Below are 12,858 nucleotides of genomic sequence, written 5' to 3'. Positions count from 1 at the left end.
CTTAATACAATGTATTTAAAGTTCATAAAGTTTCAACACAGTCATTCGTTTGATTTATACTTTTCACATTTCTTCACCGCAAAATGTTGGCCGCCGCTTCAGCACCACCAGATAAAAATGTTTGCCCATATATTGGTATAACAATAGTAAAACTTAAAAATAGGCATATCAACACTTCAAACAATAATTTATTGGATGGTGAACAACAGTTACCAATCAAGCAAAATCTTTCTAAAGGCCAACTTTCTTAGCTATGCTCAGTATTCAGAGGTGACCTTAGTCAGGGTTTTGGTCACTTTTAAATCTTATTTTTCGCAGTACTCGATTGGCTAAAAATGACCAATCTTGCTATAGAAAAACCTGCTTTCTGATGTTGAAAGGACTGTTTAGCAGTAGATGGCCAATAAACCAGTTGTGGCTACTTCACCTCTGCTCCGTTTGTTTCGTGTAGTTGCCGGATATAAGCGCTTAAAAGTGTGATCCACCCATTGTCACTGTCCAGTCATTCGATGGCAGCTCAGAGACGTTCAAACAGAGCAGAGTGGCGATGCCGTTCATCCCTCGTTCTGGTGAGAGCGGGTGTGGTGGACACACCTCGGCTTGAAGATGAAGAGGACGTTGTATCATGTGGTTTCTCAGCTGTGACAGCCATAGACTGCCGTAGGATTTTTGCCCCCTTTTCCAATTAAACTGGCTCCTTACTGTTGACAAAGCTGTACGTTTACGCTACATTTCTTGTGGAGGAGCCTAGTACCAGTTGCGAATCTAGAATGCACCGCGAGCATACCATCCCTGGATACCGGCCGTATGAAGCAGAGCTGAAACGTTTTCATCAACGCAGCAGTCGTCGGCTTCTAAGTGTATATCCTGAGAACGGGCGGGCTTATGCCGGCAACGTCGAGGGTAGCAGCTGATCCAAGTTTTTGTGAAGACGTCTTTGAAAAAGCGCAGGATGGGCTTGAGCTGTATGAGCGGGTCACGAGATTCAATGGATGGGATCGAGCGCGGAAACTGCAGGACATGTATTCCCTTTGACTGACGGCTCCAGGACGTGTTTCGAAAACCACGAAGCTGAGATCACAAAATAGGAATAATTCCGTGCAGATTTCTGACCACCTATGTGCTGAGTGACCTCAAAGAAAAGGCGAAAGCCGCATTGCGCTCCAGAAACCAGGGCCCCAGTGAAAGTGCGGCCATGTGCTACGAGAAGATCACCCGCCTGTTCCGTCGTTCAGACGCGAGCATTGCTCACGTGACACATTTGTTCATCCACAACATCAGTTTACGGTATGGAGCACCCCAGATTGTCATAACCGACAGGGGCATCACTGCAGACCTCATGCAATCCGTTATGGTACTGACCGACACCTGTCGCAGGCGTACAACCGCTTCCCATCCGCAGACCAATGGCTTCACTGAGCGACTTAACAGGACCATCCCCGACATTCTTTCAATCTATGTCGACGTAGAGCATAAAACTTGGGTGGAGAGCTTGCCATACGCACCATTCGGGTACAACACGGCAGCTATAGCGACCACAGCGATGACTCCATTTCAGCTGGTTTATGGTAGCACTGCGACTACGACCTTGCGAAAACGGCGACGTCGACTGTTTTATGTAAAAATCCGAGGAAGCACGACAGCGAATTCGACGTCAGCTCAATTCCGATGCTGCTCGCTATAAAAAGCAGACGCGGGCCGTGTTCTACGAACACGGGTACGCGATTTTTGTTTCGACACCAGTTCGACAACGTGAACGTTCGGTGGAATTGCTCCGTCGGTATTTCGGGCCATATAAAGATGTTCCCTACCTTAACGACGTCAACTATGAAGTGGCACATAATGGAAGGGCGCCCTGCTCACGACACGTCCATCCAACCTCAGAGGCTGTGCACGTGGTTACAATGAGGCCGTACTACGACAGAGAGCAACCTTGCTTGTCTTCACCACACGAATCCTGAACGTGTTGATGAACACAACGCTTTCTCTGCCGAATTGCTGTGATGGTCGCCCTTCGGCAAGAACTGTGTTACCTCGTTCCGGGGCCATCATCTATTACTTCCTGGTGAAGCGCACTTCGAGTATTGAGCCAATACTCCCTGAGAAGAGGAGGGCAATTGCACAGTCCAGGCATTCGATAACAGTTCAGGTCCGTTCAATCTATTCAAGGATGCCGTATTTCCCTTGTTTGCGCGAGAGCGGGTGCATGCACACACACCCCAGCTTCAACAAGGAGAGGACGTTCTCTCGTGTGCTTTTTCAGCTGTGACAGCTATAGACTGCCATATGATTTTTGGTCCATTTTCTAATTTCCCTTTCAAACTGACTCCTTGCTGTTGACAAGTTGCTACATCAACGTTGCAATACCATGCGTAACCATAACGTGCACTGTCCTTGCCTGGAGGCAAATGTATTACAACTCCTGGTCAATACAACGCACTCTCGAAGTCCCTTCAACTTTGAAATAATGTTATTTGGCTGTACGAGCAAGGCAGAATCAGCAGGCTGAAGGAACCTCCTTCATGTGCGAATCGTTCGCGACCCTGACCCCGCCTGACGAATTGACGCCGACACGAAAGAAACAGAAATCACAGGTTTATTCCTGGACGCCAAAACCAAAATGGCATGACTAGAAACAGCCGCTCGTAACGCATACCGTCGTGCAAACAACGCAATACGGAAGAAACGCACAGCACCGATTGTGCAGAAAAATAATACAACGCTTCGCCCTACACTCACGACAGCGCTGGAGTCCTTGTAACAAGCCACTGCGTGGTGTGCGCCAACCACATGTGCTGGTTTGTCTGAGGTTGCCAGGGGTCGTCGGTGCGGTTGTCTGCTCCTTGCTGCTCCTATCCTGCTTCTGCTGCTGCCGAGCTGTTCCGTCCATCTCCTCCCCACAGCACCATAAGAGCAGTATCTGTACCAGACGTGGCCGTTGTGCGCATGTTCCGCGCTTCGTATGCAGCACGCGTGCGTTCCTTGCCCGCTAACTTGTCGCAGACACACGCACAAGCACATGACGCACTGACGTCACTATTGGTGTTCGACGCGCGCTCGCTGCACTGTAATCACCATACCCGGGTGCACGCAGGGGCTGCGTCCCTACAAGGTACAGAAATTTTAAGTGCAATGCACTTCTTAAGCGACCCTGAACCTGCGTCCACCGGCGATGTCCGCGCACGTGGAGATGGGCGCGCGCAGCCTGGCCGCTGACATAGCACATACCCACGTGGGGGATTGGCCAGGAATCTCCTCGTCTTCCTTGGCAACGGGGGGAGATGGGCGCGCGCTGCCTGGCCGCTGACATGGCACATACCCACGTGGGGGATTGGCCAAGAATCGGGCGTGAGAAGGGCTGATGCACCTGCTTAAAGGAGTACTGACACGAAATTGCAAAGCTGAGATCCGCTCTAGCAATCAAGTACAACGACAACACAAATAGGTGTCTGTGAATAAATGCATCTTTCTTTCTTTGTAGTTGTGTGTGTGTGTGTGATCTCTCTTTCGCGAACATTACCAAACCGCGCAAATTCAACTCGTGCATTCGCACTTTCACATTCTTCCCCTCGGGGAAATGCGGGGAATTTTTAATTTGAAGCATTCTTTTTAAAGTAGCCCCGCATCCAGAACTGTGGAAAAACCTTTCTTTTCCACAAAAAGGCAGATATCCCAGAATTTCCACCTGTAACTGTTATAAAAGTGGAAATGTAGATCACTGGTTGCAAGAAATTTATAAAAAGAAAAATAACAAGAAACAAAGAAATGAAGAACAAGTGCGAGAAGTGTAATGCCCTGAATTTCCACAATAAAGCAGATTTCACAAAAATTCCCCCTCTAATCGTAATAATAGCGTACATAGAGACAACTGGTCGAACCACATTTTGAAAAACTAAACTCCCCCCCAGAACATTTACAGAAAATGGCAAACAGTATATCGCATTACATTTCCACAAAAATGCAGAATTCGCGAAAGTTTCACTTGTCAACGCCGTATTAGCGTAAATGATATACGTTGTCCTGTAATCGTTATATTAGCGTAAATGAGATACGTTGTCCAAAGAAATTGTGAAACTCTAAAAAATACCAAAAATATAAAACAACTTACGGAAACTGCCGAAGTGTGTAACGCCGGTATTTTCGGTATAATGAAGATTTCGCGAAAGTCTGAAATGCAATCGTTAAAGTATCGTAAATGAAATGGCGAAACAAAGTTTAGAAAAAAATATAAAAATAAGAAAAATATAAAATAACCCCAGAAAATGGCAAATCATACAACGCCCTGCATGTCTACAAAATTGCAGATTGCGTGAAAGTTCCGACTGCAACCGTTATATTAGCATAAATTGAGATAATAGGTAGAAAGAAATTTGGAAAACAAAAAAAACAAAAGATATTAAACAAATTACGGAAAGTGGCGAACCGTCGAAACCCATGAAGTTCCACAATAATTTCACGGAATTTACACGTGTAACCTTTATAATAGCATAAATGGCACGCCACCGCACCGAGCGTGGTCATGACGACGTCTTTGTTCGCGCAGGCTCTACTGCTATCGTCAGTAGCCTCGGCTGCGTTTCTCGGAGACGCCTCCATCTAACCCTGCCCCAATTCAACGCTAGCGGAAAATTAGGTAGACAACTCCTACCTGTTCACCGTAGATCCAGACAATGAATACGACCCACCCTCAAGCCCGCCAATTTAGCCCCTCCCTGCTTTCCGCCTGGCCACGCGGGACACTCCTGCGCGGGACACTCTTTGCCGCTACTTAAGCTGCCTCCCTCTTGGACTCACTTGGTGTACGCCACCGCACCGAGCGTGGTCAAGATGCCATGTTTGTTTGCGGAGGTTAGTTACCTACCTTGTACTAGATGTGTAGGTTCTAGTAACCGAATGTTAATCTCGCCGTTGTGCACCACTGACAAATTTTATGCCACGTGAAAACTGCTGTACCAATCTCTCTGTTCACTATGTGTCAATGATCATATTACTCTTTTTTTACTTGCCCTTTGTGGGGATGTTGAGCTGAACCCTGGCCCCGACAACGGACATCCGACTCCCATGACGCTTCAGGTAATGCATGTTCAGGTAATGCATGCACCATATCAAGCCTTCAAATTTCGCAAAACACTGTTCTCTCTGAGCTAACTATAATTCATGCCGCGCAGTCCGCCATTGAAAACCAGGTTGGTCGCCTATTCACTCGCTTTGACGAACTTAAGAAAATAGTCGAAGCTATTAAACCACGCCCCCCGATATCTGACTCGAGTTACAAACCTGGTATAATTAGACTATCTTCGCAAATAAATACCCTCGCGCAAAATTGAGATGACTCAGAAAATCGCCTTCGCAGAGAGAACCTACTGTTTTCGGTATTGAAGATGTACGCGGCGAACCTTGGAAACAATCGGAAAAACCGGTTATTTCTCTGTGTGCAGACAAACGTGACATTCCTATTATAAAACAGGACATGGAACACGCACAGAGGCTCCGGCGTGTCCGGGATGGTAAGAACCGGCAATCATTGTTTAACTTGCGCGGTTTAAAGTTCAAGGTACCATTCTGTCAGCTGTACCAAAACCTAAAGGTTCACAAATTTTTATCACTGAAGATTTTTTGACGGGCGTTCGGCTTGCAAGAAAAAAGTTGTAAGCATATGCGAAACAAAGCCATTCCTCCAGTTTTAAGATGAGATTTGGTAAGGTGCAGATGAACGAAAAGCAATTTTGTTACAACGCACAATCAGACTAAGTCTTTGAAGGTAAATACCAGCAATCACAGCAGGCTCGCCCGACCCCACTTTAACTTCCCCAGCAGCCACTACTAACCCGAATTCATGCATTACGCAAACACATAATATTAGTCATGATGGCTAATGTTCGCTGTTACATGTCAAAAAACTATACCGTGGAATCCATTCTCGATAAGAACAAAACAGGCATGGCCATCTTCATGAGGCGCTCCCTTTTCCGACCCCGGATAAAACCAGCACTATCAGCCAGCTGGCACCTAGAACAGATTTGGCACACCTCGGGAACGGCACCCTCGTTCTACGTGCGTCGTCCTGTGCATGGGTATCTTCTGGCATCAAGAACACTGAGCTACTGCCAGCCAATTCCCCCTGCACTGCTTTCCGACGCGATAGTTATGGACGAAAGGGTGGTGGTGTCCTCCTATTCACCAAAAGCAACATCCTTTCCTGCTAGCTCCCGAACAATGGTAAACACGAAATCTTTTGTGAGCACTAATCCGTGTCGTTACTCACATACGTACTGAAATTTTGTTATCGCCCGCCTGATTACGACTCTTCCTTCACCATTGAACTTAACTCCGTCCTTCTAGATATACCCTGTAAATATCCCTGTGCCAGCTACATTCTTCTGGGGATTTTAACTTTCCAGAAATAAACTGGGTCAATCTGACAGCATCATCGCGCTGGTCAAGAGATTTCCTTGACTTAGCACTAAACTTGAACCTTACGCAAACCGTAAATTTTCCAACCCGTGGCACGAACACTCTTGACCTGGTTTTGACTTCTCACTGCCAAAACATTCAGTCGTTGTAGTCTGTAGACGGGCTGAGTGATGACAGTATTGTTCTATTCAATTTGGCTATTTCCTCTCCAATCAGAGAGCGTTCATAACATAATTCTAGACTACAGTAAAGCTGACATTTCCAGAATAAGCAGTGAACTTAAAACCTTCTTTGAATATGTAAATGAAACTGCTTAAAGAATGTCCGCAGATGAATACTGGCGGTTGTGCAAACAAAAACTACTCAGTCTTATCAGTAATTACGTGCCCCTCGTTTGCATCCGAGGTGTAATGGGAAGACCATGGTACACAAACCTGTTAAAAAACTAGCTCAAAAGAAAAAGCGCCTCTTCAGTGTGCCAAAAAAGTCTGGTACTGCTCCCAAATGGAAGAAATACTTAAACTGTTTGCGAGAGTACAACAGCCTCTTGAAGCGCTCGAACGAAAAAACATTTCACCAGGACCTTCTCGATATCCTCCACGCAAATCCCCAAAAAAGTCTGGAAAATGCTCAGTCCCAACAGACATCAATCGCCAAACATACCTTAACCAATCCTGACGCGTCCCACGTCCCAGTTGCAAAACTCTCTGACGTCCTAAATTCTTAATTTTCTTCTGGTTTTACTTGTGAACCTTCGACGAACATTCCTGCTTAATCAAGATTTGACTTCACTGAGATGCCGGCCATTGAAGTAACTGCTGAAGGTATTATAAACACCCCCAAAATCTTCAAATTTCTAGCTCCCCCGGACATTACAACATACCAGTGAAAATACTAAAAGCTACCGACGTCATTTCAAGATAGAATTTAAAAATAATTTTTACCCACTCTACACGCGGGCGTACTTTGCCGGAAGAATAAAAAATAAACAAAGTAGTCCCGGTTTTCAAGTCTGGTAAGCGCTCCGACCCACCCAGTTATCACCCAATCTCACTTACATGTATTGCCTGTAAACGTTTGGAACATATCTTATATTCGCAAGTAGCAAACCACCTCGAAAGAATTTTTTTTCTTTAGCAATCAGCATGGGTTTCTTCCAGACCCATCATGAGAAACTGAACTTCTCATGAAACTGAACAACTGAACAGACCTTCACGTAAACTTATATTCTTCATTCCTGACAGACGTAACTAGATTTTTCAAAGGCCTTTGACGGCATCCCCCATAAAAGACTGGTGTCAAAACTTTTGTGTCATCATCTTGCCCTGCTAATCCTCTCATGGATTACCTGTTTCCTACCAGATCACGGTCAGTTCACTTGTGTTGGAGACCGCTGCTTAGAAACTACCAAAGTAACATCCGTTGTCCCTCAGGGATCAGTACTCAGTCCACTTCTTTCCTTATATTTATAAACGACCTCCCAAGTGGCATTTCATCATTAATCCACCTTTTCGCCGATGATTGTATAGTTTGCCCCCATTTCACAACCAGCGATGAGCAATGCGTTCTCCAAAATGACTTAACCTCAATTGGCAAATGGTGCTCACGCTGTGTGATGAATCTAAATGTTAGAAAATATAGGTTCATGCTTTTACCCAGAAGCGCTCCATAACTACATTCCCATACTGTATAGGCACAGTTAATCTATCTGAGGTCGATAGCTACCGCTACGTTGGCGTTATCATCACTAAGAAACTAAATTGGTCGAACCACGTTTTAAAACTAACAGACGATGCCTCGAAGTCCCCGAACTACCTTAGAAGATCGTTATACCTGTCCCATTCATCGATCCACAAAAAAACCATATCAAAATTTTCATTCGCACCAAACTGGAAATGCCTCATCCATTTGAAACCCGCACCAAACGTACCTGGCTGACATATTAACAGCTGTCCAAAACCGTGCTACCCGTTTCATATCATCAAAATATGACTACACTATGAGCGTTACAAACTGAAAAGCATCTGTCGGACCGCCCCTCTTAGCATCAAGACGCAAAATCTTACTGATGTGCCTATTCTATAGATTGTACTATAACTTCCGTGACCTTCGTTCAACAACAGAGATTGTAGGCGGGCCAGTCGGTGTATAACTGTGTTACAAACAGCGCTTCTCTCCTATCGTTTTGTTTCTGCGCTGTTTGTAACTTAATTCTACGCTTTTATTTCCACCCATGCGCTCATCACATCGTCTCTTCAATTCTTTGAGCATTCAAAGATTTCAGGGTTCCACTAACGCTTTCAACAAATCTTTTGTTCCCGTACCAATAGAACAATAGAACTCCCTCCCAGAATCCGTCGCTCCAGAGCAAGACCCTTCAAAATTCCGCGAGTTACTAACCTCCTATATCCTAAATTACCCTGCAATACTCTGTTTCTCGTTTCTTTGTCTACGCGTAGTTTTATTGTCCTTTTCAATTGCCTTTACTTCTCGTTGCTTCTTTATATGGCTCATAACTATATTTACACCCCCCGCCAATACTACAAAAACTGGAGACCCGACCTTTCGAACCTGGTTTGCCTTCTTCTTCAGAGGTAACACGGCTTACATTGCAACGTTGCCTTGCAAGCTTTCGCCGACGCCAGCCTTCCACGAACCCTTTTTGCGGAACGCAGCTGGTGTGTTTGCACAGACTGGGGAGTCCCTCGCGAGCCGTTGCGGCTCCGTTGTGTTGGCTGTAGATAACATGACTCAACGCAAAGGCACTTCCTCCAGTTGGCCTCTTTTTCGAATATGGCAGGTCCGGCGAGGTCAGCTTCTTGGTCTGCCACCTCGCATTGTCAGAGACGCGGGATGCGTTCCTTGCCCGGTCTGCGGACGTCTTTCTTGCAATGCCTTGTCCTCTCAGGGATATTTTTGGGGCACTGAGCGCAAGAAGTGGGGAACACCACTCCGGGTGCTTTGCCTATCCTAGCATGGTCCTTAGGGCAAAGGTATTACACGGCCCATCGACGCCAAAGGCTTGTCACCGTGTGGGTACGCAGGCCGGCACTCCGGCGATCTTTTGGCTCCTAGTTCGTAGGGCACTGGCAAGCGTTTCAAAGGCCATACGGTTGATACCCCAGTGAGTTCATTGCTCTTTTTAGTTTTTTTTGTGCTGCAGGCTATAAAATGCTGAACTCCCTCCTCCTTCTATTTTTTTTTATTTTCTTCTTCTTTTTTAAGGTTGCTAACTTCAGTTATCTTAACTACGCAAAAACATTCTCGTACTTCTACGTCTTTACCTTCTCTACGCGAATGTATGTCGGAACTGTTCCTGTATTGCTGGCTGTATTCTTGTTATGTGTGTACTATTCTTTTGCCCTTCCCCCTTATGTTATACCCCGCAAGGGGCGCTTAAAGGTACAATAAATGATGAATACGATGAATGAAGATATTTGCACTAACGAAATTTTAACAAAGCAGAAAATATCGTTATGGGGTTGGAATTGTATTCACATATGTATTTCCAAGAAGCAAACCATAGCAGAGTGTACAGATCCACTTCAGTAAAATTCAATAAAATTGAATTGAACTGAAAACGAGTCCGATTGTCGTCGATTTCTCTTTCTAGCTGGCCAGCGCTAATCAGCCCCTCTCTCCAGCACAGACACCGACGCATACCCGTCGGCTTAGTACAGAGCGCAACATCCTCGTCACAATATCAAAAATGCAAAAAAACGACAGAAAAGGGCAAACCATGTACCGCCCTGAATTTCCAAAATTATTCAGATTTGGCGAAAGTTCCAAATGTAATCGTGATAACACAAATAAAAACTATAGACCAAACAATGTTTTCAAAATCTAAAAACCGAAAAAACCGTTAAAAACATTTACCACTAAATCGCAGAACGCCCTCCATTTGCGCAATAATGCCGATTTTGTAGAAGTATTACCTGTAATCTTTATACCAGCGTAAATAGAGGTGATTTCTAGAGCAAAATTTCGAAACAAAAAAATATGAACAATAAAAAAGTACGTAAAATGGCGAACCATGTTACGCCCAACATTTCCACAACGCAGATTGCGCGACAGTTTCAAATGCAATCATTAGCAACGCGACATGGGGATAATTGGTCGAACGAAATTTAGAAAAGCTAAAAAAGCAATATAATTGTAACAATTCGGAAAATGGGAAACGGGACAACGTCCTGCCCCAATAACGCAGTCTTCGCGAAACTTGTGCCTGTATTCCTTATATTATCACAAACAGAGACAATTGGTCACAAAATTTCGAAAAATAAAAAAAATGAGAAAAATATGAATAATGAAAAATGACTCACCGTGTACCCTGTATTTCGTCAATGAAGCAAATTTCGCGAAAGTTGCAACTGTAGTCATTCTAATATCGTAAAATGGAGACAATTGGTCGTACAGGGTTTACAAAAAAAAAAAGAAATTGGCTGTAAAGATTCCACTGTGAAGACAAGTGACATAAGAATGCAACGCATTATTAGACAATTTTCTGAATTTCTGGAGAATTTTTTTAATGAGCAAAAGTTAAGGACACTGAGCAAATGAAATTGTTTGTTTTCTTCAAGAATAGCCTCGTTGGCCATTCGCAGTGAGGGCTTGGTACGAACTGGCAATGTTTAGCTCCCCAACTTCTTTTTTAACATAGTTTTCTGGTACGCGTCCGTTTGTGGTGTTAGTGTAATTGTCGTCTGGCAACTTTAAAGAGGTTGCATTGTGTAAATAGCTATCTGTGTGTGCCCGCGAGTGCGCGGAAGCGCACGCGCGCCTTTGTGTCTGCATGTGTGTGTGTGTGTGTGTGTGTGTGTGTGTGTGTGTGTGTGTGTGTGTGTGTGTGTGTGTGTGTGTGTGTGTGTGTGTGTGTGTGTGTGTGTGTGTGTGTGTGTGTGTGTGTGTGTGTGTGTGTGTGTGTGTGTGTGTGTGTGTGTGCCCGCACGTGCGCGTATGCGCGTGCGTGTGCGTGAGTGCACTTGTGTGTGTTTGCGCGTGCGTGTCTGGGTGTGTGTGTGTGGGTGTGCGTCTGTGTGGCCACTTTTCCCGGTTGCGTCTATTCAAAGTATTTCCTGTGAATATGTTGCTTTGTTAATGTGTCTGTGCTTAAGGCAGCCTGCATGCAACTGTAGCTTGCAACTTTCATTGTTTTACACGTCCCATCATTTCGTAGTCATTATTTGCGTCTTCGGTCTCCTGCATCCTCAGTCTCTGACCCCGTCACCTCACCTTACAACACTTGGAAGCGTTCCTAGGTCCACCCCAGGGCCTTTCAAATTACGCGTGCTACTGCTTGTGCTATCTGGTCGACAATTCAGCCAGTCATCCTGAAAGCCTAAATACACTTGCCTTTGTACACATATAGCGCTTCCTATTACATGCTAAGTAAACTGAGCTCATATTTTTAAACCATAATAAACATAATGAAACTACATGTTCAGTGATTTCTATGTTTCTAATAGAGCCAGAATCAAAAGTAACATTTCTATTTTCTGTAAAACTTGCGCCCTTGTTCAATTATTGCAATGCAGCTCACTAGAAGATCCATAACGAGTTTACACTTTGAAATGCTAAATAAGAATTTGTATATTTGAAACTAGCTGCTAATGGTTATACCCAGCTGCTTAATCGTAAAAGAAGTGGAATAAAGATGCCCTCAACATTACTTGTGCCCCTATGAGGCTATCGATACACCTTTACGTTTTTTTAATGAAGGGTACCATATACAGTTGCCCGGTCTCCTACGAAATCTACGAAATGCATTATTTAGTTGCATACCACCGCACACGGCGCTTGTCCACCAACGTATGGTGTAGAGGCTGAACGTAGACGTTTCTTGAGTATCTGCAGTGTTTTTCGAAGATCTGCTTTGTCTCATACCACAGCAAGCACAGTTCTTTTGTGCTGCAGCCTTTGTTTCTTTTTGATACGACCCACTGAATCGGCCAAAAAGATGTCTTAGGGGGTGTAGCACGGCTGAGTCGCTCTGACGTCACCATCCCTTTTGTGTTAATCACGTGACCTGTTACCTCACTCTTTGTTTTCTATATCTACTTCGTTGCAACCGCAATAAACGTTGTTCGTCACCCGACTGCCGGCCCGCTTACATGGTGGCAGCGGTGGGATTCGAACCCACTCCCCCAATATCTTTACGCAACACTTCGTAAAGGTGCGGTTGCGACAGACATATTGGGAATGAAGCGCTGGACGAAATTCATCGTACCGAGAAATACTTGCAGTTCTTTCTTGTTCTTTGGTTCAGACATTGAAAGTATGTCTTGTACCCTGTCCGGGTCCACGCGTAGGCCTTCTGTAGTGAGGATGTGTCCCAGGTACCGGACCTCTGGCTGCAGAAACGTACACTTCTTGGGGTTAAGCCGAATGTTATGCTGTTGACATCGGGACAACACAAGTTGCAAGTTGCGGTCGTGTTCGTCTTTA

This window comes from Haemaphysalis longicornis, unplaced genomic scaffold (assembly GCF_048455015.1).
Source record: "Haemaphysalis longicornis isolate Haplotype H1 unplaced genomic scaffold, Haemaphysalis longicornis Haplotype H1 scaffold_28, whole genome shotgun sequence".
Classification (NCBI taxonomy): Eukaryota; Metazoa; Arthropoda; class Arachnida; order Ixodida; family Ixodidae; genus Haemaphysalis; species Haemaphysalis longicornis.
This window is presented reverse-complemented; position numbering follows the sequence as displayed.